The sequence below is a fragment of the Chrysemys picta genome, chromosome 2 (genome assembly GCF_011386835.1).
Source record: "Chrysemys picta bellii isolate R12L10 chromosome 2, ASM1138683v2, whole genome shotgun sequence".
NCBI classification, from domain to species: Eukaryota; Metazoa; Chordata; order Testudines; family Emydidae; genus Chrysemys; species Chrysemys picta.
In genome coordinates, this window is record NC_088792.1 from 217958346 (window position 1) to 217985775 (window position 27430).

General features: G+C 43.3%; 1 protein-coding gene across 6 annotated transcripts in view; it reads left to right on the forward strand.

Annotated features, from left to right (window-relative positions):
• Positions 1 to 27430, forward strand: part of MAPRE2 (microtubule associated protein RP/EB family member 2) — a 157157-nt gene that overhangs the window by 42048 nt on the left and 87679 nt on the right. For all 6 annotated transcript variants that reach the window (XM_005279948.4, XM_065582101.1, XM_065582096.1 and 3 more), the window contains one exon: positions 166 to 227. The gene's annotated coding sequence lies outside the window, so the exon portion shown is untranslated. The remainder of the gene's footprint in view (positions 1 to 165; positions 228 to 27430) is intronic.

Below are 27430 nucleotides of genomic sequence, written 5' to 3' on the forward strand. Positions count from 1 at the left end.
GAACTCAGTTGAATTAGGGTATTGTGAGGAAGGGTTTCTCCTCTTGTTTCGTTTTTAGAACAGACATGGTTGTTGCATCGCTGCATATCCCATATAGACAAAGACCATTCATTATTTTTTTCCTATTTCCTTGCTGAGCTAATTGTTGTCATGTTTTCCTTCTAGTACCAAATTGCTGCGAGGAATACTTCATTCCGGCAACCAGGGAAAGTGCTTGGATGCACAAAGTAAGTGTTTTAGTTCTCTCTGTGGTGTGATAAAATGTACAGTATGTTGTGACTGACATTAAAAGTAATGAGGTATTGACTTCAAGGTTGACTTACTCTTTAAAAATATAAACAAACTCAAAGCAACAGTTGGGTGACATTCAGTATACAGTAGTTACTGAGATTCCTTTGCAGCAAGACCTAGCATGCAAGAATATATAGGTACAAGTCAAAATAAATTGCCTTTGTAAATGGTAGTATCCATGCAATACAAAATTGTAACAAATTCACAGCTAGCAGCACCAATGAAAACTGCTTCCAGAAAAAATATTGCAAATGTGTAGGGAATAAAGGGGGGGGGGGTCAATAAAGAAGGAAGCCAAAAGTGGGAAAGGAATCTTTTTTTTTTCTCTCTCTCTCCTCTTCCTTGTCTCTCCTCCTCTCCTGCTTCAGGAACTCTGGTGGAAAACTGTCTTATGCTCTCTTCAATGCTCATTTTACTTCATTGAGTTAGCAGCTCTACGAGTTAAATAATGCAGCCTTCCCAATTTTAAATGGAGGAAAAGAGAGCTAGACCAAATGTTACTGTGCATGGTTAATAATGCATATCCAGTAAGGAACAGCTCTTTGTAAATTTTCAATTAGTTGTGTATTGGACACTAGGTTAATCTATCCAGCCTCCAATTTGTCATGTTTGCAATTTGCAGTCATAATTTGACTCACCTGTCGGAACAGCAGAGAACAATGATACAATTAGAGATAGGTCCACAAGATGGCAATGTTTTGAAAGTCTTTAAAATGATGAACGCACAAGCTGCTGTTGATAAAAGAAACATTGTCACATATTAACTGTCTTTTTGTATCATGGTTGCCAAGTGTCTGTCTTGTTGCACAGCCTGAATTCTAAACTTTCCCCAAAAGGAAGACTTTTATACACCTACACTATTATAGGTTTGGTTTTTCTAAATAACATCTTCTTGCATGCGGTGTAGTGCTGTCAAAAGTATATGCACACATTCAGTCTCTCTTGGCAAGGTACAGAGAGTACAGTTCACTGTATGGCATTATATCTTATAACACATTATATTTTATGTAGTTATGCACTTAACATATACATAAAATGACATATCCCTGCTCAGAAACTTCTAGTTTATAACCCACCTGCCAATGCTTGAAAGTCTGTCAATGTTACCATTTATAAAGTCTGACTTTGATGGGGGCATATGGCATGTCTCACTTGCTAGAATATTTTATTTATGTTGTATATTTTAGCAAAGATGAGCCATATTTTTCCTGTACTCCATAAACAATGTTAAGGCTTGTTTCACAAGGGAACTAGGGAGATGGTTCAACTGTTGACTAAGGGTTTTGAATATCTTGAAACAGCTCAGACATATTTGTAAAAAGGTGCTACAAATGCACAGTTGATTGTTTTTCAAATCAGTAGGAGGGGAGACCTGAATGTTTGCAGATAATTGGGATATGTTGATAGGTTAGGATTAGAACAATCCCTAGGAAATGAATAATTGGAGCTGAGCCTTGTTTAACAGGGGGCTAGGGAGAGGGAGCAGTTAAAAGAAGACTGAAACCATGATAGGGAGAGCTGCAAGGGGATAACTGCAAACTTTAGAAGCTATGAGAATGAAGTGATGAGAGCTGAGAGAATTTGAGGAACCAGAAGAGAGATGCAGTATATTTAGTCTGGGAGTTTTCATATTAAGACCAGTGGATAATTGCTATAGCACAAAAGAAGCTGAAAGAGGCCTGGAATGAGTCAAAGATGAAACAAAGGATCTGGGCCCCATGAAGAAGCTGAGAAACTCAAAGCTGTAGAAATTCTAATGGATTTCCTCCACTTGCACTTGTTTTTAACAGTGGTAGGGCTGCACCAGTGGAAGTGCCTAATGTAGAGTGGCCATAGCATTTTAATCACGTATTTTCTAACCCTGCTCAAAACATGTCTGGATGACACTTTTAAAACACTCACAGCTGCAATCAATCTGATTATACTAGTATTCCCATAGGTGATTGTGGAACAGTAGGAAATCTGAAGAAAACTACTAGTGTAGAGGCAACCGGGATATATAGTCTACTTTACAAAAGTCTGCTTGTGACTACACATTGTCTAATAAAACTTATCTTGGACATACAGGCTTCCTGGAGTGAATAGTCCCACCCTCAGACCAACAGGCAGCTTTCCAGAGTATTCCCTCTGGTCTCTGCCTACTCTGTAGTCTTTCCTCCCAAAATCCCTGGAACTTTGTAGCACACTGAATATCAAAATAAAGTCCCAGCTGCCAGCTTTTTAATACCAGAGGTTCATCATATTGCTATAAAGGTAGCTGTACTGTATCTGAATATGGACCAAATCCAGGTTTCACATATCAATATGCAATGGAATTTTGATGTACTTTCATGCTTCCTTTGATAACTCAATGATGGTTTGTGGGTTTTTTGTTTAATTGTTAAAGTTGTAGGGATAGCAATATAGGGAAGGAAGTTCAACTATCCAGGCAGTTTTACAACTTTCATTTAGAATACTCCCCCAGGATATGTAGAAAAAGTTTTCATTGGCAGTTAAACATACAATGCATTAAGCAAGGAATTTTAAAACAATAGATTTAGAATGCATCCTAACAACAAAAAACATTGCTGTTTCTATGGCGCTTTAGAGTACATGTTTACTTGCAGTTATTCAGTATTTTCTGGTTAGCAGTACAGGCAGCCAAAAACATCTGTGTGGATTAGAAAACAGAATTTGTTCAGGAAAAGAACACAATAAAACAACTTCAATATCCTGGCAGGTTTTCTTTGCTTCACTAAAGCTAAAACTTTCTAAATCTATTTGATAGGAGGCTTTCATTATTTGCTCTGCTGCTTGCATGTGGAAAAGTTATGCATAGTTACTGGAAAGCAGGAAGAGTAGAGGAACACAGTCTTTCCTTCCAGGTGGGGGAAAAAAGTTCCTCTGCTACTTTTGCATCTTCATTATTAGCCAGAGGGTGTCACTAAAACAAATCACTTCAATCCTTTGGCTGAATGCATCGCTTTCACAGCATTTCCATCCTGTGGAAACTGATTGGGTCTCCCAAAAGTCAGTGCAGGGTAACATCCTATGACAGTCACAACTGCATGAAGACACAATTGTTCTATGGTCAATTTTGATTTAACATGAGAAGAGAGCTGTAGTTTGGATTTAAATATTGAACCTAAAGGACAAAGTTAACTTGAATGGAATGTTTGTTTATGACTTCACGCTAACCAGTATCCTTTCCCTGCCTTACTTAGTAATTGAACAACCTAAATATCCTTTTATGGTCTTGTCTGAAAATGTTCTGAACCATAGGGTGACTTTTTCCCTCACTGTCCTAATACCAGGAATTATCCCGCAGGAGTTCATCAATGCAACTGACTCATTTAAAAAAAAAACCACCACAGAAAATGCAACATATGTATGCTTTTGTTCAAAGTTAATGACAGTCCATTCAAATGGCCAAGCTATCAATGTTAACTATAACTCATAACTATTAAATATATGGGTTTTTGTTACCTTGCATTAAAGAAAATCAGCACATAATTTTCTAACATCATGAACAAAATATATTATTGTAATATCATAGCTATATTTTTGTGTTTAAAATACTTAAAAGATGGGTTTTTTACAATAGAGCAACTGAAATTCATAGTAATAAGACCCATTTCAGGTTATTGAATTTTGTTACTTTGTTGCTATTCAAAAATATGCATAAAATAAATGGACAATAAAGTAAGGATGATATTTTATGGGCTTTTGGTAAATGGATGCCAGATTCTAGTTGGTATATAGTGTATTGCATTTTGTCCATTTCCACAATGTATTCGTGTATAGATACTTTAAGCAATGACTAAGGGTACGTCTATACCCAGCCGCTAGTTCGGCGGCTGGCAATCGAACTTCTGGGTTCGACTTATCGCGTCTTGTCTGGACGCGATAAGTCGAACCCGGACGTGCTCGCTGTCGACTGCGGTACTCCAGCTTGGCGAGAGGAGTACCGCGGAGTCGACGGGGGAGCCTGCCTGCCGCGTGTGGACCGAGGTAAGTTTGAACTAAGGTACTTCGAACTTCAGCTACGTTATTCACGTAGCTGAAGTTGCGTACCTTAGTTCGAGTTGGGGGTTTAGTGTAGACCAAGCCTAAGTGCTCTTGCAGACTGAGTAGAGAAATCTTCGATTGCTCTGCTTCTGTGATTCAGCAGTTTAAGAAACCCAACCTGCTTGCCAGAGCTGGCTCACTGGAAATATTTGTGACTCAATATGGCACACTCAGATTTTGCAGAAACAAATTTTCATTTTAGAAAAGAAGTTTCTACCTCTTACAGAACCTTCCAAATGTGAGCAGAGTATAATCCAATGCAATGCTTTCTTCCTCAGTCTGCAGGCAGCCTGAAACAAGACAGGGGTGGTATTTTCCCCAAACTAACCCCATTAATCTTCCTAGAGCAGTGGTGGGCAACCCGTGGCCTGCAGGCAGAACGCAGCCCGTCAGGGTAATCCGCTGGCAGGCCACAAGACTGCGGTGCTTCCCGCAGCTTCCATTGGCCAGGAATGGCGAACTGCAGCCACTGGGAGCTGCAGGAGGCTGTGCCTGCAGATGGTCAATGTAAACAAACTGTCTCACGGCCTGCCAGCAGATTACCCTGACGGGCCGCAGATTGCCTAAAACTGTACTAGTGTACAAAACATACTGGTGATACTTAAAATATCACCAACTATTTAATTGTTGATCATTTTAGCAGATGGAAGGGGAGTGATGAGTAATTATTGGGAGCTGCTGGAGGGAAGGATATGCAGAGGGAAGAAAGAAGGGACACAGGGAATAGGAAGAGAAATGAAAGAAACATGGGGAAGGAAGAGAAACAAAGGGCTGAAATAGCAGTGTCCTAAAGATGAGCATTAGGAGGGTGGTGAAGCACTGGAATGCGTTACCTAGGGAGGTGGTGGAGTCTCCTTCCTTGGAGGTTTTTAAGGCCCGGCTTGACAAAGCCCTGGCTGGGATGATTTAGTTGGGAATTGGTCCTGCTTTGAGCAGGGGGTTGCAATAGATGACCTCTTGAGGTCCCTTCCAACCCTGATATTCTATGATTCTATATTTTTCCCCCAAGTGACATTGATGAGTGTGACAAAGACCTGGACATGTAACTAAAAATTTAGCTACTGTATAAGGGCTATCTTCTGTTCTTCTCTTAGTGCAAATTTCTCATTGACATCTGTGGGAGATCAGGTGTGGAATGAAGGAAGCACATAGTCCTAAATGTGTGCTCCTGCCCCAGGGCCATAATTAGAAATGGAGTTCAATTCTCTCCACAGAATGTTTGACAGCCTGCTTTAGTCATAAACTTTCTTACATGAATTCTTTAAGGCTTGGTCTACACTACCCCCCTAATTCGAACTAAGGTACGCAACTTCAGCTACGTGAATAACGTAGCTGAAGTCGAAGTACCTTAGTTCGAACTTACCTTGGTCCACACTCGGTAGGCAGGCTCCCCCGTCGACTCCGCGGTACTCCTCTCGCCAAGCTGGAGTACCGCAGTCGACGGCAAGCACTTCTGGGTTCGACTTATCGCGTCCAGACTAGACGCGATAAGTCGAACCCAGAACTTCGATTTCCAGCCGTCGAACTAGCTGGTAAGTGTAGCCAAGGCCTTTGAAATGTAGTGGGAACATCAGATGGAGGGTCTTCTAAAGTATAGTAGTTGCCTTTAACATTTCCAATTTTGCCTTGCAAGAAGATAACATTACCGCAGTGTAACTGAAGCTTGCCTATACTAAGAATGGAGAATGCCCAGGGAATAGCATGAATGTTGAGGGAGCAGTATTTAATTGCATCAGGCAACTGAATATTAAGCACTTCAGTGTTGCCAGTCCCACACATTCAGAAATCATGATTCAGGTGCCTCAAACCATGAGACTGACTGATTTAAAAATTGAAATGAATATAAATGCCTTTGGGATCTTATTTGACTTTTGGTTGTGGAATCTTTAAGGGTCCACTTGTGTCCACACTGCTCTCTGCAAGCAGGAGGGTTAGCAGCTTGTTTTTATTAAATGAAAGGTTAGATTCTCATGTAATTACATCATTCCAGGAGCTGGGGGCTTGAGAAAATCACCAATATTATGAGACTCTTAATAAAATCTCAAGTGTTGGGATCACTGGGGTCAGGTGGATGTGACAAATTTCTCACCTCATGTTAACTCTAAATGTTGTCTTCATGTATAAAAAGTTAGATGCTGTGTGTAATAATCACCTGCTCAGCCTACGTAGAGTTGTTCTGTCATAACTAGCAGTGTGACTAAGCCACTATCGTGTGGGCTACAATTTTATAACAATAGAAGATGGTATAAAGCAAAGCAAAGATAAAGGAGTAGATATTCAAAGTGACTTTTGTGTTTCAATAGGAATAGGGTACTTAAAGTACTTTTTGACTTCAAAAATCTCCCTCCAAAAGATTATATAACTTTAAGTGGCATGGCTATAATTTAATTCCTAAACTACCCAGAAAAAATCATTCCCCCCCTACAAACTTATTACAGCAGGACCCTGATAGTGCCTACTAGTTAAGATTGCAAATTGGCTTCCCTTGGAGTACCACCCATTTATATAAGGCTCAAATTTGGCTCATTCTCTTTAATTGTCTAATCAGGCTGTCTAATTGTCTAATCAGGGGATACACATGTGCAAGGCTCTAGAAAACACCACTGCATTATATTATATGTAAAATAAGATTATCACATAATTAATGGCTATCATTATGCATACATACAAAGGATAGGGTTGCCAACTTTCTAACCTCACAAAACCGAACATTCCTGCCCCGTCCCCTCCCTGAGGTCCCACCACCACTCACTCCATTCCCCCCTCCCTCCATCACTCGCTCTCCCACACCCTCACACACTTTCACCGGACTGGGGCAGGGAGTTTAGGGTGTGGGAGGGAGTTCAGGGTGCGGGCTCTGGCTGGACGGCGCTTACCTCAGGCAACTCCCAGAAGTGGCCGGCATGTCCAGCTCCTAGGTGGAGGGGCCAGAGGGCTCTGCGCGCTGCCTGGGCCCGCAGACACTGCCCCTGCAACTCCCATTGGCCGTGGTTCCCAGTCACTGGGAGCTGTGGAGTTGGTGCTCAGGGCAGGGGCAGATCATGGAGCCCCCATGGCCATCCCTGTGCCTAGGAGCCGGACATGCCGGCTGCTTCCAGGAGCTGTGCAGAGCCAGGGCAGGCAGAGAGCCTGCCTTAGCCCCACTGTGCCACCAACCGGACTTTTAGCAGACTAGAGCTGCCAGGGTCCTTTTTCGACCGGGCGTTCTGGTTGAAAACCGGACACCTGGCAACCCTAACAAAGAAGCAGAGTTACGATTGTGCATTCAACCTTTACTTTCACATTTCCTAACTTGATTTCTTAACTAAGGCTTTGTGTGTGTGTGTGTGTGTGTGTGTGTGTGTGTTGTATTTAACGTAAGAACAAGCTACATGTAATCCTTCTTTCTTAAGTCTAAACCCTGTGTTTGACAGGTGGGTCATTGGTTAATGAAAGGAAGTAAATCCAGCTCTCTATCTTCCCAATAAGATGTATGTAGTTTCGGTATGCTCCTGTCTGCTCAAAATGGAGGTACTTACATTTTTAATGGAGTTCTATCTTTATGAGGAGAGAGATGAGCTTTATATTGGATTGCTTCTGCTCTATAAAAAATTGTTTTTAACTATAGTTCTTTAGCAGACATCACACTTGACCTATATATGCTTATTCCTGGATGTGTGGCAGTGTTAATTGCATTCTGCTGTAGCCTTTTACAATTTTTAATTTAGTCAAATTTTAATTACATTTAATTATATTTACTTGTGTATTGCTAACAAAGCCTTCTATCTTCTTTATGCATCCTCCCCTCAATACTTGAGCATGACTTTCTTGTCAACAGGCTTCTGAAAATCACTTATCCCTTTCAGGACATCAGCCTCCACCCTGACCCTTTTTCCCCCCCTCTAAATACTCCATTAAGGACACCTTCTGCTAAATCTGAATTTCAGGGCTGCAAAAAATGTACAGCAGCTCTGCTAAGTATAGTTGCCTGTAGCAAGTGAGTGTACAAATACACATAAGCAAGAACACAGAGGAGAATGTACAGTTTTAGTAAATAGATTACTTTCTTCCAATAAGCTGCATTAAGGTATTCATGAAATCATGTGTGCTTAATATGACTCAGAACTCTCAAATGTCTTTTAAGAAATATCCTTCAGTTTGGATGCAAATTTCTTTACATCTTCTGAAAAATTTTCATTGTCTTGGTTTTGTTATCACAGTGTGCTAACATGAATGTCTCACTAGAGAGCTGAACTTCATGCATAATGTTGTTTTCTGTTCATTTGAAATTTTCTCGTTAATAACACTTAGCATTTATTCAGTATTTTAGTGTTGTGCAAACATTAATCCTCATCAATCATGTGAAAAGGGAAAGTACTACTTTCATCTTATATAGATGTTAGGGAAACTAAGACACTGGTTGCATGACTTAACTGGTCAGTGGTAGAATTGTGATTAGAACTCTAATTCCTGGCTCTCAGACCAGTCTTCAGTGTGCTAAGCTATGCAGTCTTGTTTCTGTGTTATTTTTGCAGCCTTCTCTAACCTTTCAAAGGGCAAACCCTATAGATATTTTAACAACCAAGAGGTATTTTTGAGGCTTAATTTGCTAGCTTGTGAAGTGCTTTTAGGTTCTCTGGTGAAAGGCTTTATATAATGGAAGTGCTTGTGTACTCTAGGGCTTGCAAAATATTCAGCTAGCACTCCAAGCCATAACAGATTGGTAAACACTATAAGCAGCAAGGTAGGAAATGACAGATTTTAAAATGAACTGATATCAAAGAACTAGACATGCAGTTCAGATTAGATGTAATCAATAAGTAGCCTGAAATGCATTTTTAAAAAATACCTAACACTAAGAGAATCTATAATAAAATCTGCCCTCTAGATACAGCATGGTGAAGTGATTCAACCAAGTAGCTTAACAGTGTTTCATGGTTCCCAATAGTCTAGTACTGTATTCTTCTTAAGTGCTTGCATATGACCATTCCAATGTAGGTGTGTGCACAGCCCATGCACAGTTGCTGGAATTCTTTCCCTTAGTAAAAAGAACAGGCTGAAACCTTTCCCTTAGTGGTATCCATAGGGTGAGCTCCAGCGCCCTCTAGTGCCGTGCGCTTATAGCACTGATATAAAGGGCCCTGCCGACCCTGCATCTCTTCGGTTCCTCCTTACCACCTGTGACAGTTGCTGGAACTACTCTTTGCTTCAGGCAAACTTCCCAGTAGACATTTTCTCTTCTTTTCCAGTGTATATACCCTGTTATAGTTGTGATTGTTTAGTTTTTGTAGTTGTTGGACTCATTCATGCTTAGTTAGCAAGGTTCATCTGCTTCCTGCTGCCAGGGCATGCCTCGATCACAGGGCTTCAAGTCCTGTGCTTCCTGCAGCAAGTCTATGCCATTGAGCAACCCTCACTTGAGCTGTCTCAAGTGCTTAGGGCAGCGGTTCTTAAACTTCAGTAACCTGAGGACCTCCATTTTTTTATTTAAAATTTTGCCACGGACCCCCAAGCTCCACGCTCAGCCCCAGCCCTGCCCTCACTCCACCCCTACCCCTCCTCTTCCCTGCCTCTTTCCATCCCCAAGCGCCCCTGTCCCCCTTCTCCCCCTCCCTTCCAGCACCTCTCCAGTGTTTAGGAGGTGCTGGAAGGGGGAGGAGTTGATCAGCGGGGCCAGATGGACCCCAGTTTGAGAGATGCTGGCTTAGGAGAGTCTCACAGAAAGGACCACTGTCAAATCTGCAAGGACTTCAAACCTCACACTAAAAAGGAACCAGGAAGCGAGATTGAAGGTCCTTCTCACAGACACAGCCCTAAGACCCGCTTCTGAGCTGTGCTTGGACTCGGGATCAAGTACCTCAGCTTCGGTGCAGAGTGTTCCCCCCACACTGGTCCCCATCCCCAGTGCCCAAGAAGAAGCATAGGAAACAGTCGAGAGAAGAGTTGATCCCCAGTGCCAAATTCAAGCAGGCATGGGGACCAGGATAAAGCGATGTCCGCATGGGGCTGCACTTTCGCCCTGGCACTGCAACAGCCGGTACCGATGGCTCCAGTACCTATGCAGGACCCACTGACTGTGGCGTCTGAGACACTGTCCTCAGGCAGACAGTGTGCCTGTCAGTTCACGGTGCCATCTACTCTGGAGGTGTTTGCAGCAGCCAGGGACCTACTTTCATTTCCAGTTCCTGTGTCCCTGGTGGCACAGGACTTGGCACTGCTGTACTGTTGAATGGCAGGGAACCCTCCCCCAGCCATCCTCCAGTACCACGACTGCCCTCTAGGGGGAAACCCCCTATGGTAGCCTCATCGCAGGCTAATCTGCAGCACTGATCACCAGCACCAAAGGGGTCTGCAACTCTGGTCACCATGCTGGGACTCTTCGTCTTCATCAGAGTCAGAAGTGGGATCCTACTCTTCCTGTCATCGCAGCCGCCCATGCTGCTCCCTGGCCACTCCTACTCCATTGTGCCCCCAAGCACAGGGGTACCACCAAGTGCTTGGCCACTGGGTCCATGGGCACCGGCACCCATGCAATGGCCCTTCTGGAACCCTTGGGGGTTCCCCCAAGGTCAAAGCACTCTCTTGAGGTGCTCCTACTTGGTGACCTCAGAGCAGAGCACCTCTGGTACCTCACTGTGTGACCCCCAATCCAGACTCTGGTACCAAGCCTGGTACCGAGCCTCAAGAAGAGGCCCCGCAAGTCCTGGTCAATACAGAGGGAAGAGTGGAGGCCCCTCAGCCAGTCCTAGACTCCTCTTCCTCTTACTCACTGCCACCACAGCCTCATCTGGGGATGTCCCCATTACAAGATGACCACAATGCTTACCAAGACTTATTAAAGCGGGTGGCCTCGAATCTAGGCATCCAGGCAGAGGTGGTCAATGAGGCGACTCACAACCTACTGGACATTCTGTTGGTGGCAGGCCCCCCAAGCGTGGCTCTCCCACTCAATGAGGCTATCATGGACCCAATTAAGGGGCTACGGCAGACCCATGCTTCCCTCCCTCCCATGGCAAAGCATACAGAATGGAAGTATTTTGTACCATCCAAAGACTACGAGTTTATATTCTTTCATCCTCCCCTGAGATCCCTGGTGGTAGTGGCCACCAATGAGAGAGATCGCCAGGGACAATCGGGCACAACACCTAAGGCAAAGGAACAAAAAAGTTAGACCTGTTTGGCCAGATGGCCTATTTCCACAGGAGGACTACAGCTTCCCATACTAAACCAGCAGGCTCTGCTGGGCTGCTATGACTTTAATATGTGGGAGGCTATGCAAAAGTTTAAGGACTTGCTCCCTCAAGATGCCAGGCAGGAGTTCTCCTTGCTGATTGAGGAGGGGAAAACGGTGGTGAGGGCCTCCTCACAGGCAGCTTTGGATGCAGCTGACTCTGGAGCCAGATCTATGGCCATGGCAATGACCATGTGCAGAAGCTCATGGTTAGTCGTTGAGGTTTTCCCCAGGAGGTACCACAAAACCTCCAAGATCTTCCCTTTTGAAGGGTCCTTGTGCTTTTCAGAGCAAACTGATGGTAGGCTCCACAGGCTTAAGGACTCTAAGGTGACACTGAAATCCCTGGGGGTATATACTCCAGCGGCATCCAGGAAGCATTACAGACCCCAACAGACTGGCTATTATTTTGCCCAGCCAGGACCAGCAGAGGAGGAAGAGCAGTGGATTCAGGCATAGACCTCCTCCGCCAGCCTCCTCAGCAGGGCCGATACAGGCCACCCCCAAACACTCAGGGAGCTTGAAGCACTCATTTTGGTGAGAAGCTCAAGGTTGATGTTTCAATCCACACAGTATCTGATCCAATTGTCCCTCTGTTTTTGAACCACCTGTCTCACTTCTTCAATGTTTGGACACACATTAATTCAGACTGTTGGGTACTCAGCACAGTAGAGTGGGATACACCCTACAGTTTGTGGTTACCCTGCCCCCATCCCTCTTCAGGGATCCTTCGCAGGAGCAACTGTTGGAACAAGAAGTCCAATCCCTCCTTTGGGTGGGAGCCATAGGAGAGGTTCCACATTACCTAAGAGGAAAGGGGTTCTATTCATGTTGTTTCCTAATCCCGAAAGCCCAGGGTGGTCTCAGACCTATCCTAGACCTGCATTGTCTCAACCACTATCTCAAGAGCTTAAAGTTCTGCATGAAATCCCTGGCTTCCATCATTCCCTCTCTGCATCTGGGGGACTGATATGCCACCCTCAGTTTAAAGGACACATACTTCCACATATCAATTTTTTTCCCCCCAAGGACACAGAATGTTCCTAAGATTGGTAATGTACTTGGTTCACAATGAGTTTGCGGTGCTTCCATTTGGCCTGTCAGCCACGCCACAGGTTTTCTCCAAATACTGTATATGGCAGTGGTGGTGGCTTTTCTCAAGAAATGGAGTGCACATATTCACATCTCTCAAGGACTGGCTAGTCAGTGGCCAGTCCAGAGCTCAAGTGGAATCCAACTTCCATCTCCTCCAATCAACATTCCAGGCCCTAGGTCCACCGATAAACACCCAAAAATCCACCCTTGTCCTGATGCAGAGGATAGAGTACATCAATGCGGTTCTTGACTTCATTCAGAAAGAGCCTTGCTTCCAGAAGACCATTTTCGAGCAGTCACGGTCTTGATAAATCCCATCCAGTCACAACTGCTTGAAAATGTCTTTTCTGGGCCACATGGCATTATGCATTTGCGTAGTGTAACATGCAAGGCTGTGTCTCAGATCTCTCCAAACATGGCCGGCCACAGTGTATTCACATTCATGGCATCATCTGGATTCAGTGCTCACCGTGCCCGCTCAAGTCCTCGATTTACTGACTTGGTGGCTGAACTACCACATGGGTTGTGTGGGAGTGCCCTTTTCATGGTCCCAACCATCAATGTCTCTAGTCTCTCACATCAGCACTGGGCTGGGAAGCCCACTTAGGGTCCCTCAAGACTCAAGGTCTATTGTCCCCAGAAGAGCTCTCTCTCTTCATCTCGGTGTCAGAGAGCTCAGGCTGGTCCGCCTAGCCTGCCAACTATTCCTGCCCCATTTGGGTTCTCAGACAGTGCAACTACCATGTTCTACATCAACAGGCAGGGCGGAGCTCACTCCTCCCTGCCCCATGTCAGAAAGCAATCCAGCTGTGGGATTCTGCATAACCCATTCAATCCATCTCGAGGTGTTGGATCTCCTGGGAGCACAGAACCAGCTGGCGGATCACCTCAGCAGGTCTTACTCCTCTCACCATGAATGGTCCCTTTGGCCAGACAGCGGAAGGGACATTTTCCAACGGTGGGGGACTCCCCTTATAGACCTGTTTGCTACCTGTGACAACAGGAAATGCCACCACTTCTGTTCCCTGTGAGGCCACAGCCCAGGATCTCTTACGGTCACCTTCCCGCTGTCATGAGTAGATCACCTGTATTATGCTTTTCTTCCTATCCTGACGATACACAAGGTTCTGATGAAGATGAAGCGGGACCGGGCACGGATCATTCTCATAGCCCCAGGATGGCCCAGGCAGCATTGGTTTACCACCCTGTTAAGCCTCTCAATGGAAACCCCGCTCCTGCTTCTGCTACACCCAGACTTCATCTCCCGAGACCATGGTCAGCTGCTCCATCTGAACCTCAGCTTTCTTCACCTGATGACTTGGAAGCTCCATGGCTGAATCCTGAGGAGCAAGTTTGCTTGGAGCAAGTCCATAGAGTTCTGCTAGGTAGTAGAAAACCCTCTACCAGGACCACTTACCTTGCAAAATGGAAGCGATTCTCCATCTGGTCCTCCCAACGCAGAGTTCCACCCATGCAATCCCCATTGCAACTCATATTGCAGTACTTTTTGCATCAGAAACAGGGTTTGGCTATTTCTTCAGTCAAGGTCCACCTACCAGCAATCTCTGCCTTCCATCCCTGGGTCAACGACTGGTCTGTCTTTTCCCCCTTTCGAGCCACTGGCAACGTGCTCGTTGGTGCACCTCTCCTGGACAGTGGCCTTCTTAGTGACCATCCCCTCAGCCAGAAGGGTTTTTGAGATCTGTGCCCTCATATCAGAGCCCCCATATATGATCTTCCTTAAAGATAAGGTGCTGCATCCGTACCTGGCATTCCTCCCGAAAGTGGTTTCACAATTCCACGGCAGTCATGTGATCTTTCTACCAGTTTTCTTCCTGAAGCCACATGCAAACAGGGAGGAGCAATGTCTACACTCCTTGGGTATTAGAATGCAAGGGCATGTCCATTTACAAAGAATCAAGCCATTTCGCAGATCAACCCAGCTGTTCATAACAATAGCAAACAGGATGAAAGGCCTTCCCACCTCTGCCCTGAGAATCTCGTCCTGGATTACATTGTGCACATTGCAAGCTGGTTGGCATTCTGCCTCCAGCTAACCTAACTGCTTGTTCCACAAGATTGCAGGCCTCCTTCACTGTATTCCTGACACAAGTTCCATAGAAAAAAATAGCATAGAATATCAGGGTTGGAAGGGACCTCAGGAGGTCATCTAGTCTAACCCCCTGCTCAAAGCAGGACCAATCCCCAGATAGATTTTTGCCCCAAATTGCCCCCTCAAGGATTGAGCTCACAGACCTGGGTTTAGCAGGCCAATGCTCAAACCACTGAACTATCCCTCCCCCCTCCTTCCTATTCGAGACACCTGCTGGGCAGCAACCTGGTCCTTTGGTGCACATGTTCTCAATGCCCTATGCCATCACTCAGCAGGCCAAAGACAATGCTGACTTCAGCCATGCAGTCAGCTTGTTCTTGAACTCCAAGCCCACCTCCTGTGCAACTTCTTGAGAGTCACCTACATTGGAATAGACATGTGCAAGCACTCAAAGAAAAAACTGTTACCAACCATTCTGTAACTGTTGTTCTTTGAGATGTGTTATCAGAGTCAGCTGGTAAGAATAAACTGAGGGGGCATAGGCTCAGCAGGGCCCTTTATCCAGATTCTATGAGTGTGCGGCACCAGAGAATGCGGGAGCCGACCCGATGGACACCACTAAGCAAAAAAAATCCAGCAACTGTGCTCAGGGTGTGAATACACCTACATTGGAATGGACATGTACAACACCTCTTGAAGAACAGTTACAGAAAGGTTAGCAATCATGAGGCTTTCTGGTTATATTAGCAGATGGAAGTGTATTATTGATACTTGCTTTTAATAAGCATGTTATATCCTTTTGTTGTTCATGTGGCTGTTCTTTGGTAGGAATGTTAGACTTGTAGCACAGAGCTGGGAGTCAGGAGACCTGGGGTTTACCCCTGGCTATGACACAAGTTTTGTCCTTATGACCTGAGAGGCATAGGGCTTTAATAGGTGCCACAGTTGCTCAGCACCTCTGAGAACCAGGTCATTAACATCTGTGTCTGTTTTCACATCTGTAAAATGAAGATAACTGCCAAAGGGGTGTTGAGGTGAAGTTCATTATTCTTTGTAAAGTACTAAAGATGAAAGCACTAAAAAAAAATTGCACAACAATGTTGTGTAATTTTTTGATAGTGTAATTTAGTGAGATCCAGGGAGTGGAACACTTGCTGTAAATTCCTTTTTCTTCGGGGAGAATATGTAATACTGTGACATATGGAAGTGGAAATTGTCTGTAATATTTTTTGAATCCTAGGTATGCCTCAGTTTCCCTCTGTATGTTGCATGGCTACCCAGGGGGTGCCAAAGGGTTAACACTGCTCCTGGAACAGTGCAGGAGACAGTGTCACCTCCCTGTCTGGGTAAAATGAATAGTAATTAAAGAACTGGCTCAAATCAACAGAGGGTTCAGCAAGACAGACACTCCAATGACTGAACAATCGGACCCTCTGTTGCTTTTTACAAAACCTAACAGGAAACCCCAGCAGATAGGTCTTGTGAACTGAGCTGGAGAACAAGGTGTCAGGTGACTAAAAGAAGGGGCTGATATTTTGGAGGGACTCAGGAACCCAGCCATGAGGGGACATAGGGAGAGAGCCAGAGATGGAATCCACCATAGCTTGGCTGGCTCATCATGACATTGGCTTGGCCAGGATGGGCTGGCTTCAGTTCACCCCTCTGTGCTAACCTAAGGACTTTCAGATTCTGTGTGCCAGGTGACTAAAAAATGGTTAACTTGTTGTGAAAAGACTGTCACTGTCAATACTCACTGAGAGCACTGTGCCCTGAAGGGGGACAGTAACAGCCTCCCATAGGATTCTGGTTCTCTCTGAGAGACCGGGATTGCTGGTGCCGAAGGCCCAATCTCTGAGTCTTGGAGACTATGGGTTTGGGCCTGTGGAAGTGTGTGGGTTCTTGGGGCCCAGCACATTAAAGGAGTCACTCCCAGGAGACTGGGTACAGGCTGGGGCATAGCCAGACCTTGTGACTCTGACAAATACTCATTGTATTAACAACATAAGAAAACTGTTCATGGAATTCTTTGTTCACAGTAAGGAAGTAATCACTTCTTAAAGTGCCAGCCTTCTATCTTCATTTTTCTTAAGCAGTGATGTTACAACTTCTTGACAGGGGTTGGCAAATGTAATGCTCATCGTGTTAGGTTACAATTCTTGTGCAGCTCTAACTCCCAAGAGTCCTACCACTGATTCTAGACATGTTAGTATTGTATGCTGGGCCAGCTTCTAATGATTGAATTTTACTCAGTGTGATGCATTTAACAGTTTTATTGAACAATTCCAAAGTGTTTACATTTCCTCTGCTTCTTATGTAGACTTTGTACACATGCAACAAGTATTTGTGTGAGGGATTAAATTTCTTTTACTGTGTGCATAAATGAAATGACCATTAACTGCAAAACATTTCACAATCAGAATCTTGCAGTGTACTAGGAACAGAGAATTACCAGTCCCAAGAGCCAGCATTCACTTTTTTGGAATCCATTGTGTAACATCAGGGTCAACTCATTATTTCAATTCAACAAGTGAGTTACAGCATTAAAATGATTGCTTGGTGTATGTTACCTTGTTGGCAGGCAAGTGAGATGTAGGGATGCCAGATTCACATTTTGGAAAAGTGCTCCCTTCTTTGTCACACAAAGCTACTGACAATTCTATGTCACACAAAGCTAACTAACCTTTTTTTAAACCATTGCCTGGTGAAAGTGCCAGTTGGCTTAAAAGGCTCTCAGAGAATGTGTTTATCTCCCAATGAAGAACACAAGACATGACTTCATGCAGCTTCTTAAATCAGAAGACCAATGCCACTTATCTGTTCTGATTTTTTTTTTCCTTTTGCACTTTTCCAGCTCCAACTTGGGCCACTTAGGGACAAAATTGAGTGTTTAGGAAGTGGAGAGCAGCTTGAAATCCATCATGAGTCCTTTTATACTTTACCTTCTCCCCTTGCCAGATATTCTCTGCTGTTCCCCCAGGCTTCCAGCCTGACACCACATTTATTTTATAGATTTGTTTTGTTTTGTCAAATGTAGATTTCTGTAGATCTGGGCACATTAAAATGAATAAAATCTGTACAACCTAAAAATTGGACCAAAGCTCAAAACAAGAACCCCTCTCTAGAACATCCCATCTGCCTCCCACCCAATCAAGCTCTTCTCATCCCCAGAAAAAGCCTGGGAATCTAGATTACCTGAGTTACCCTCCCACCCCTAAAGGTGGTCTTCAGGTATGTCTACACTGCAATAAAACACCTGCAGCTGGCCTGGGTCAGCTGGCTCAGGCTGTGGGGCTGTAAAATTGAAGCATAGACATTTGGGATCAGGCTGGAGCCAGGGCTCTCAGATCCCATAGAGGGAAAGATCCCAGAGCCTGGGCTTCAGCCTGATCCTTAACATCTATGCTCTAATTTTACAGCCCAAGTCCTGTGCGCCTGAGCCAGCTATAGGTGTTTTGTTGCAGTGTAGATGTACCCTTCATGTTGAGTACCATCCTCAAATTTTGGACATGGCAAATGTCAAGGCTGCTTCCCCACTTTGAACTTTAGGGTACAAATGTGGGGGCCTGCATGAAAACTTCTAAGCTTAACTACCAGCTTAGATCTGGTCCGCTGCCACCATCCCAAAGCTAATTCCCTTCCCTGGGTAGCCTTGAGAGACTCTCCACCAATTCCCTGGTGAATACAGATCCAAACCCCTTGGATCCTAAAACAAGGAGAAATGAACCATCCCCCTCCTTTCTCCCACCAACTCGTGGTGGATCAAGATCCAACCCCCTTGGATCTAAAAACAAGGAAAAATCAATCCGGTTCTTAAAAAGAAGGCTTTTAATTAAAGAAAAAAGTAAAAATCCTCTCTGTAAAATCAGGATGGAAAAATAACTTTACAGGGTAATAAAACTTAGAGCTCAGAGGACCCCCCTCTAGCCTTAGGTTCAAAGTACAGCAAACAGAGATAAACACTCTAGCAAAAGGTACATTTACAAGTTGAGAAAACAAAGATAAACTAACACGCCTTGCCTGGCTGTTTACTTACAAGTTTGAAATATGAGAGACTTGTTTAGAAAGATGTGGAGAACCTGGATTGATGTCTGGTCTCTCTCCGTCCCAAGAGCAAACGAACTCCCAAACAAAGAGCACAAACAACAGCCTTCCACCCCCACCCCAAGATTTGAAAGTATCTTGTCCCCTTATTGGTCCTTTGGGTCAGGTGTCAGCCAGGTTACCTGAGCTTCTTAACCCTTTACAGGTAAAAGGATTTTGGAGTCTCTGGCCAGGAGGGATTTTATAGTACTGTACATCGGAGAGCTGTTATCCTTCCCTTTATAGTTATGACAGCAAACCAAAGTGAGGAAGCTAGTTCCAGCGTTGAGGACTCCTCCCTGCAAACACACTGGGCTGGACTCTGCTCTTTATTATGCCAGTATAAATGTGGAGCAACTCTGGATTTTGCATTGGAGTAAAACTGGTGTAAATAAGAAGGGAATCAGGGTCCTGTCTCCAGCCCTTTTCCATTTACAATGAGGGACAGAGGGAAAGTTACTGCCCCAATTGATCTCAGCCCACTTATGACTTTATAGGTCAAAATCAGCACTTTTAAAATTGTACCTAGAATTCAATTGAAATCAAATGCATACCACTGAACACAGGTGTAATATGCCCCTATAAGAATTCCATTGATTGTTGCTATGTCTGGAGGTAATGCAAGTAAGAGAATCCTTTTAATTTCTCAGACTGAACTTTCCCTCACTGGGTGTGTTCTGCTGTACTGTATAGTGCTTTCAGCTGCTGGCTTTATAATGTTCTTAAGTAGCTGATGAAGTGTTTATTCATAAGAACACACCGGATATTTGGTGCAGACTTCTTATAATTGGATAAGCAGGAGAGGTTTAGTGTACACTGAAGGCTGTATCTTTCTAGACAGTATCTGAGGATGGTTTTTCGCTAAAGGACTTTTTGGCTTTATGGCCCAGTGGTGCTCAAGTTGGCTTGGGGAATGTCTAATTAAACATAATCTTTTCCATAACTTGTTTTCTTCAACCATGTGAATTGAAGCATGGTGTTTCATCTGGTGATCCATTGTCTGGTGATGCATTTACCTGCTGCTGCTAATAATCTGAGTAAATAGCTCTAGTTCAGGGGGAGTATCTCCAGAATGTAATAACTTAGTTTAAAAATGCTTTTAATGTTGACTGTTTTCCGTAACTGTCTGTGACCAAAATGTTTGGATCTGTGAGTGAGCCACTGATTATTATGGTAACTAAAGGATGGCTGCTGCTAAAAAGAATAGGTTCCCACAGGCTAGGGGGAAGAGCATTAGCATGTATATGAATTCCCTACTATGGGTCAGATCTTCAGCTGAGCACATTTGAAAAGCCAGCTTTAAGTGGCAAGCAGCTGAGTCTTTCCTGTTACTTTTCCTTACAGACACAGAACACTTTTAAAATATGAAACCTGACCCCTGGAATTTCAATATGCCCCATCTTTATAAAAAATAGAGATTGATTCCCTCATGGTAATGTGGTCCATGCACATGGTGTCCTTGGCAGCCTTTCTCCAGAGCAAGCAAATTAAGGTCTATCCTGAAGTGGCAATAGAGGGCCTCATTTCTTATCTACAAGATAGCTGGAGGGATAAGGAACTGTTTAGTAAACCGCATGCTATATTTCTTTCTCTGCATAATGCCAATAGCCTTTACCATTTTGGTATGGTAGTGTTTAAACCTAATGTGACATAAACATTAAGGAATAGAGCAAGTACCCCAGGGGATTTTATCAGGTACTATGCGAGCCAATAAAGTTCATAAAAAGTCTAGGATCTGAATTTTCACTCCAACCCCTTTAACATCACCACTGGATTGTCCCTTTGAGTTAATCAGAGTGATGCTGGTCACATGTCATGGAAAAATGAAAGCTGAGTAGTTCTGTCTGCATAGCCTAGTTTAGCATGAATTTAAGCCACACAGTATATCACATCTGATTTGGTGTGCTCAATGTGTTGGTAACACTATTGTCAACTGCTATTAATTCCTTTAAAGTAAGCATTTATGTAACTCATGCATTTATGTGTAATGTATGTCATTAAATCAGCACAGTATTCTAATCTATCATAATCTGGTAAAAATCTATGCTCTATAATACAGATGTACAATCACATTTGTCTATTTCACACTTCAGTTAGGTGACATCTTATTGTGGACTCCCTAACACAATAACAATTTTCTTTAACTATTTAGTAAACAGAAAACATCAACAGAAATTTTACATTTTAGATGCATATTTGGAAAGAAAATATACATCCTGATTCAGCCTAACTTTAAATCGGTATTATAAGTGAATAGTTCTATTGAGGTTAGTGGAACTACTCATGCGCTTTAAATGAAATACATGCCTAAGTAGCTTATCAGGGTCTAGCTGAACAGTTAAGATGTGTCCATGCCTTACTGAGTAACCATGATTTTATTATTGTAATCTTGTCCTAAGCCTTCTCTTCCCCATTTATCACTTCTTTTTTTACATGTATTTAGTGTGTAAGCTCTTTCAAGCAGGGACATCTCTACAGGTTTGAAAAATACCCAACACACTTGAGGGTGCTAAAAGATAATTTTAAAAATAATTTTCTGAACTTTCATTTTGTTTTAAAATGTCTCAGTTGGTTTTTCTTCAGATAACTGTTCATTCCCTTGTAGTGAATTCAAAGAAAACAAGAATGACTGTTGAATGAACTAAGGAAATTGCGTTGATTGGAAGTTCAGTGCATTGTTGCTTTACAAGTGATTGAGATGTTACCATCTAACACTTCATATGAAATGAGCTTGATCTCACTCTACTTCCCAGTGGACAATTGTCCATATCACAACATTGGTCATAAAACCTAGCACTAACTGGAACCTTTGGTAGCCTTAGAAGAGAGGCCAAAGATTGAATGGGTATGTAGCTGGAGTTTGATCTCTAGTGGTTAGTGTTGAGCTCTACAGGCTGGAGTTGAGGCACATTATGAAGATGGTGCAGGAAAGTTTATAGTCTGATGTCTCTACCTTTTAAAGACATCATAATAGAGGCTCAACTTAAATGTATACCCCCAAATTAAACATGGAGAACTAAAAAACTGCCACTATGGCTAAACACAGTAAAATAAGCTGAGACAGGCAAAAAGACATCCTTTAAAAAGTGGAAGTTAAATCTGAGTGAGGAAAATAGAAAGGAGCATAAACTCTGGCAAGTGAAGTGTAAAAATATAATTAGGAAGGCCAAAAAAGAATTTGAAGAACAGCTAGCTAAAGACTCAAAAAGTAATAGTAAATTTTTTTTAAGTACATCAGAAGCAAGAAGCCTGATAAACAATCAGTGGGGCTACTGGAGAATCGAGAAGCTAAAGGAGCACTCAAGGCTGAGGATGTGAGGGAGATTCCCAAACCTGAGTCCTTCTTTTTAGGTGGCAAATCTGAGGAACTGTCCCAGATGGATGTGTCATTAGAGGAGGTTTTGGAACAAATTGATAAACTAAACAGTAATAAGTCACCAGGACCAGATGGTATTCACCCAAGAGTTCTGAAGGAACTCAAATGTGAAATTGCAGAACTACTAACTTTGGTAAGTAACCTGTCCTTTTAGATCAGCTTCTGTACCAGATGACTGGAGGATAGCTAATGTGCTGCCAATTTTTTTAAAAGGCTCTTGAGGTGATTCCAGCAATTACAGGGTGGTAAGCCGAACTTCAGTACCAAGCAAATGGGTTGAAACTAGAGTAAAGAACAGAATTATCAGATTAACACAATTTGTTGGGGAACAGTCAACATGGTTTTTGTAAAGGGAAATGTTGCCTCACCAATCTACTAGAATTTTTGATGGGATTAAGCATGTGGACAAGGTGGATCCAGGGGATATAGTGTACTTAATTTTTCAGAAAGCCTTTGACAAGGACCCTCACCAAAAGCTCTTAAGCAAAGTAAACTGTCATGGAATAAGCAGGAAGATTCTCTCATGGATCGGTAACAGGTTAAAAGATGAGAAACAAAGGGTAGGAATGAATAAATGGTCAGTTTTCACAGCGGAGAGAGGTATCCCTCAGGAGTCTGTACTGGGACAGTCCTATTCAACATATTCATAAATAATCTAGAAAAAGGGGTAAACAGTGAGGTGGCAAAATTTGCAGATGATACAAAACTACTCAAGATAGTTAAATCCCAGGCAGACTGTGAGGAGCTACAAAGGGATCTCGCGAAACTGGGTGACTGGGCAACAAAATGGCAGATGAAATTCAATGTTGATAAATGCAAAGTAATGCACACTGGAAAACATAATCCCAACTATACATATAAAATGATGGGGTCTAAATTAGCTGTTACCAAGAAAGAGATCTTGGAGTCACTGTGGATAGTTGTCTGAAAACATCCAGTCAATGTGCAGCAGCAGTCAAAAAAGCGAACAGAATGTTGGGAATCATTAAGTAAGAGATAATAAGACAGAAAATATCATAGTGCATCTATATAAATCCACGGTATACCCACATCTTGAATACTGCGTGCAGATGTGCCCCATCTCATAAAAGATACATTGGAATTGGAAAAGGTTCAGAAGAGGACAACAAAAATGATTAGGGATATGGAACAGCTTCCATATCATGAGAGATTAATAAGATTGGGACTTTTCAGCTTGGAAAAGAGACGACTAAGGGTGGCTATGGTAGAGGTCTATAAAATCATTACTGGTGTGCAGAAAATAAATAAGGAAGTGTTATTTACTCCTTTTCATAACACAAGAGCTGGGGTCAAAAAGTGAAATTAATAGGTAGCAGGTTTAAAACAAATAAAAGGAAGTATTTCTTCACACAATGCACAATCAACCTGTGGAATTCTTTGCCAGAGTGTGTTGTGAAGGCCAAGACTATAACAGGATTCAAAAAAGAACTAGATAAATTCATTGAGGATAGGTCCATCAATGGTTATTAGCCAGGATGGGCAGGGATGGTGTCCCTAGCCTCTGTTTTGCCCGAAGCTTGGAATGCGTGACAGGGGATGGATCACTTGATGATTATTATGACTGTCGATTTAATTGTAGTTAACTCACGTGACTAACTAAAAAAAAAATTGTGATTTAAAAAAATTAATTGTGATTAATTACAGTTTTAATCACACTTACATTTCAATTGGTATTCTATTGTTTATTAAATATTTTGGATTTTTTTCTACATCTTCAAATATATTGATTTCAATTACAACACAGACTACAAAGTGTATAGTGTTCGCTTGATATTATTTTTATTACAAATATTTGCACTGTAAAAATGATAAAAGAAATAGTATTTTTCAATTACTTGTATGAGGTGACAGTACCGTAGTGCAATCTCTTTATCATGAAAGCACAACTTACAAATGTAGATTATTATTTTTTGCTTTGTTACATAACTGCGCTCAAACAAAACAATGTAAAACTTTAGAGCTTACAAGTCTGCTCAGTCTTACTTCTTGTGCAGCCAATTGTTAAGAGAGACAAGTTTGTTTACATTTACGGGAGATAATGCTGCCTGCTTTTTATTTACAGTGTCACCTGAAAGTGAGAATAGACGTTCACATGGCACTTTTGATGCCGGCATTGCAAGGTATTTTTATGTGCCAGATATGCCCTTTCATGCTTTGGCCACCATTCCAGAGGACATGCATCCATGCTGATGATGGGGTCTACTTAATAACTATCCAAAGCAGTTCAGACCAATGCATGTTCATTTTCATCATCTGAGTCAGATGTCACCAGCAGAAGGTTGATTTTCTTTTTTGGAGGTTCAGGTTTTGTAGTTTCCACATCGGAGTGTTGGTCTTTTAAGACTTCTGAAAGCATGCTCCACACCCCGTCCCTCTCAGATTTTGGAAGGCACTTCAGATTCTTAAATCTTGGGTATAGTGCTTTATCTATCTTTAGATATCTCACATTGGTACCTTCTTTGCATTTTGTCAAATTTGCAGTGAAAGTGTTCATTTTAAGACCAACATGCTGGGCCATCATCCGAGACTGCTATAATTTGAAATATATGGCAGAACGCAGATAAAACACAGAGCAGGAGACATACAATTCTCTCCCAAGGAGTTCAGTCACAAATGTAATTAATGCATTACTTTTTTAACGAAGAAGTAGGACTGAGTGGAATAGTAGGCTCTGAAGTTTTACATTTTTATTTTTGAATGCAGCTATTTTTTGTACATAACTCTACATTTGTAAGTTCAACTTTCATGATAAAGAGATTGCACTACAGTACTTGTATTAAGTGAATTGAAAAATACTATTTTTACAGTGCAAATATTTATAATAAAAATAATTATAAAGTGAGCACTGTACACTTTGTATTCTGTGTTGTAATTGAAATCCATATATTTGAAAATGTGGAAAACATCCAAAAATATTTATATAAATGGTATTCTATTATTGTTTAACAGCGCAATTAATTGCAATTAATTGTTTTAATCACTTGATAGCCCTAATGATTACCTGTTCGGTTCATTTCCTCTGGGGCACCTGGCATTGGCCACTGTTGGAAGACAGGATACCGGGCTAGATGGACCTTTGGTCTGACCCAGTATGGCCGTTCTTATGTACCAATCTGTAGATAAACAGATGATGTCAAGCTGGGTCTACTCTAGGGAAGTTTTTTGCTGGTATAGCTATACTGGCAACCCCTCCTAGTACAGATGCAGCAAAAAAGTGCTGCTGCCTATATAGCTTATAGTTCCTCACTTAAGCTATATCCACAAAAGTACTTTTTTGCCAGTATAACTTCATCTACACCAGGGCTTAGCCAGTATAAAATGTTGCCAAAAAATCACCCTGTAACCAACATTGCTACACTGGCAAGTTTCTTGTGTCGGCCTGTCCTTGGTTTTCTCATAATAAAAGATGGTCTAAAGCAGGGGCAGGCAAACTTTTTGGCCTGAGGGCCGCATCGGGTTTTGTAAATTGTATGGAGGACCGGTTAGAGGAGGGGGTCGTGGCCCCTCCCCCACCCTGGGACTCCTGCCCCATCCAACCCCCACTGTTCCCTGATGGCCCCTCTGGGACCACTGCCCCTGGAACCCCCACCCCTGATGCCCCATCCAACCCCCCCTCCTTCTTGACTGCCCCGCCCGAGACCCCTGTTCAACCCCGTTTCCCACCCCGACCCCTATCCACACCCCCACCCCCTGACCACCAGCCTGAACTTCCCTGCCCTCTATCCAACCCCCCCCCCCCCCCCCCCGCTCCCTGCCCCCTTACCGTGCTGCCTGGGGCAAAATCAGTACTTGGTTCTGCTAGTGAAGGCAGGGGGCTGGACTCGATGACCTTTCAGGGTCCCTTCCTGTTCTAGGAGATAGGATATCTCCATATATAAAATAAAAAATAGTGGCTGGCAGCGCTACAGCCACGCCGCCTGGCTAGAGCCGGGCCATGCCGCCACCATCACCACCACTCAGCACAGAGCACTGGGTCAGGCTGGGCTCTGCAGCTGTGCTGCCCCAAGAGCTCACAGCCCCGCCACCCAGAGCATTGCACTGGTGATGGAGCAAGCGAGCTGAGGCTGTGGGGTAGAGGCCGGAATAGCCTCCCGGGCCAGGAGCTTGGAGGGTAGGCAGGATGGTCCCATGGGCTGTAGTTTGCCCACCTCTGGTCTAAAGTCTTGATTACAGTATGTTTGAGGTATTTCTAAAACCAAAAGTGTTTGTTTTTTACAGGGCTTAATATCACGTTTTTGTTTTGGGGGTTTTTTTTGTTTACCCATCCACACTGTGGGCTTTTGATAGTAATAATGAGACAGAGCACTAACTAGAATGGAGCTGAAAGTTCTGAGTAGAAAGAAGCAAATAGTGTTTTGAAAAATATTAAGTCTTGGTTGTGGTGCTCTTTGCTGCTAGGCAGGAGAGCTGGGTTTCAATTACCATTCACGCTCTCCGTCCCCATGCTGGTATTGGTAAGAATGTAGAATGCTGACAAGAGACTTGTATTGGCTTTAGTGACTTGCTGGCTGGTTAAAATGTAGTATGATTGGACTTACATCCCAATCTCTACTCGGAAGTAATATAGTCCCTGGTGGCGGGAGTTAAGAGGGACATGGAGTGGAATCTCCAAGGATGCAGTCAGGGGCGGCTCCAGGCACCAGCACAGCAAGTGCATGCCTGGGGTGGCAAGCCGCGGGTGGCAGCCTGCCAGTTGCTGCGAGGGTGGCAGTCAGGCTGCCTTTGGTGGCATGCTTGTGGGAGGTCCGCCGGTCCTGCGGATTCGGCGGCGGGGACACCGAAGGCGCGGCACCAGCGGACCTCCCACAGGCACGCCGCCAAATCGGCGTGACCAGCGGACCGCCCACAGGCGCACCGCTGAAAGCCACCTGACTGCCGTGCTTGGGGCGGCAAAACACATAGAGCCGCCCCTGGATGCAGTACATAGGGGTGGTGGTGGAAGGAAAAGCTTGAGCATTAATCAGGCTTTCCAGGTTCTTTTTGCTTTGCTTAATTAGTGGTAATAGCACCAGTTTTTCATTTTAATTAAAAAGTGTGTTTGGATCTTCATTGGTGATCAGGGGTGCTGAGAGTTATTGAACCAAATTGTAAACCCTGTATATAATGGAATCCACTTCAAGCCAACTGGTGCAGCCGCACCCCTAGTTCCAGCATCTGTGTTGGTGATGATAGAAATGTAGGATTTTTGACTTGACCTACATTCTTAAAGCTGCATTTCTGTTTGTGTATTTACTGAATATGAAAGCTATAAAATCAG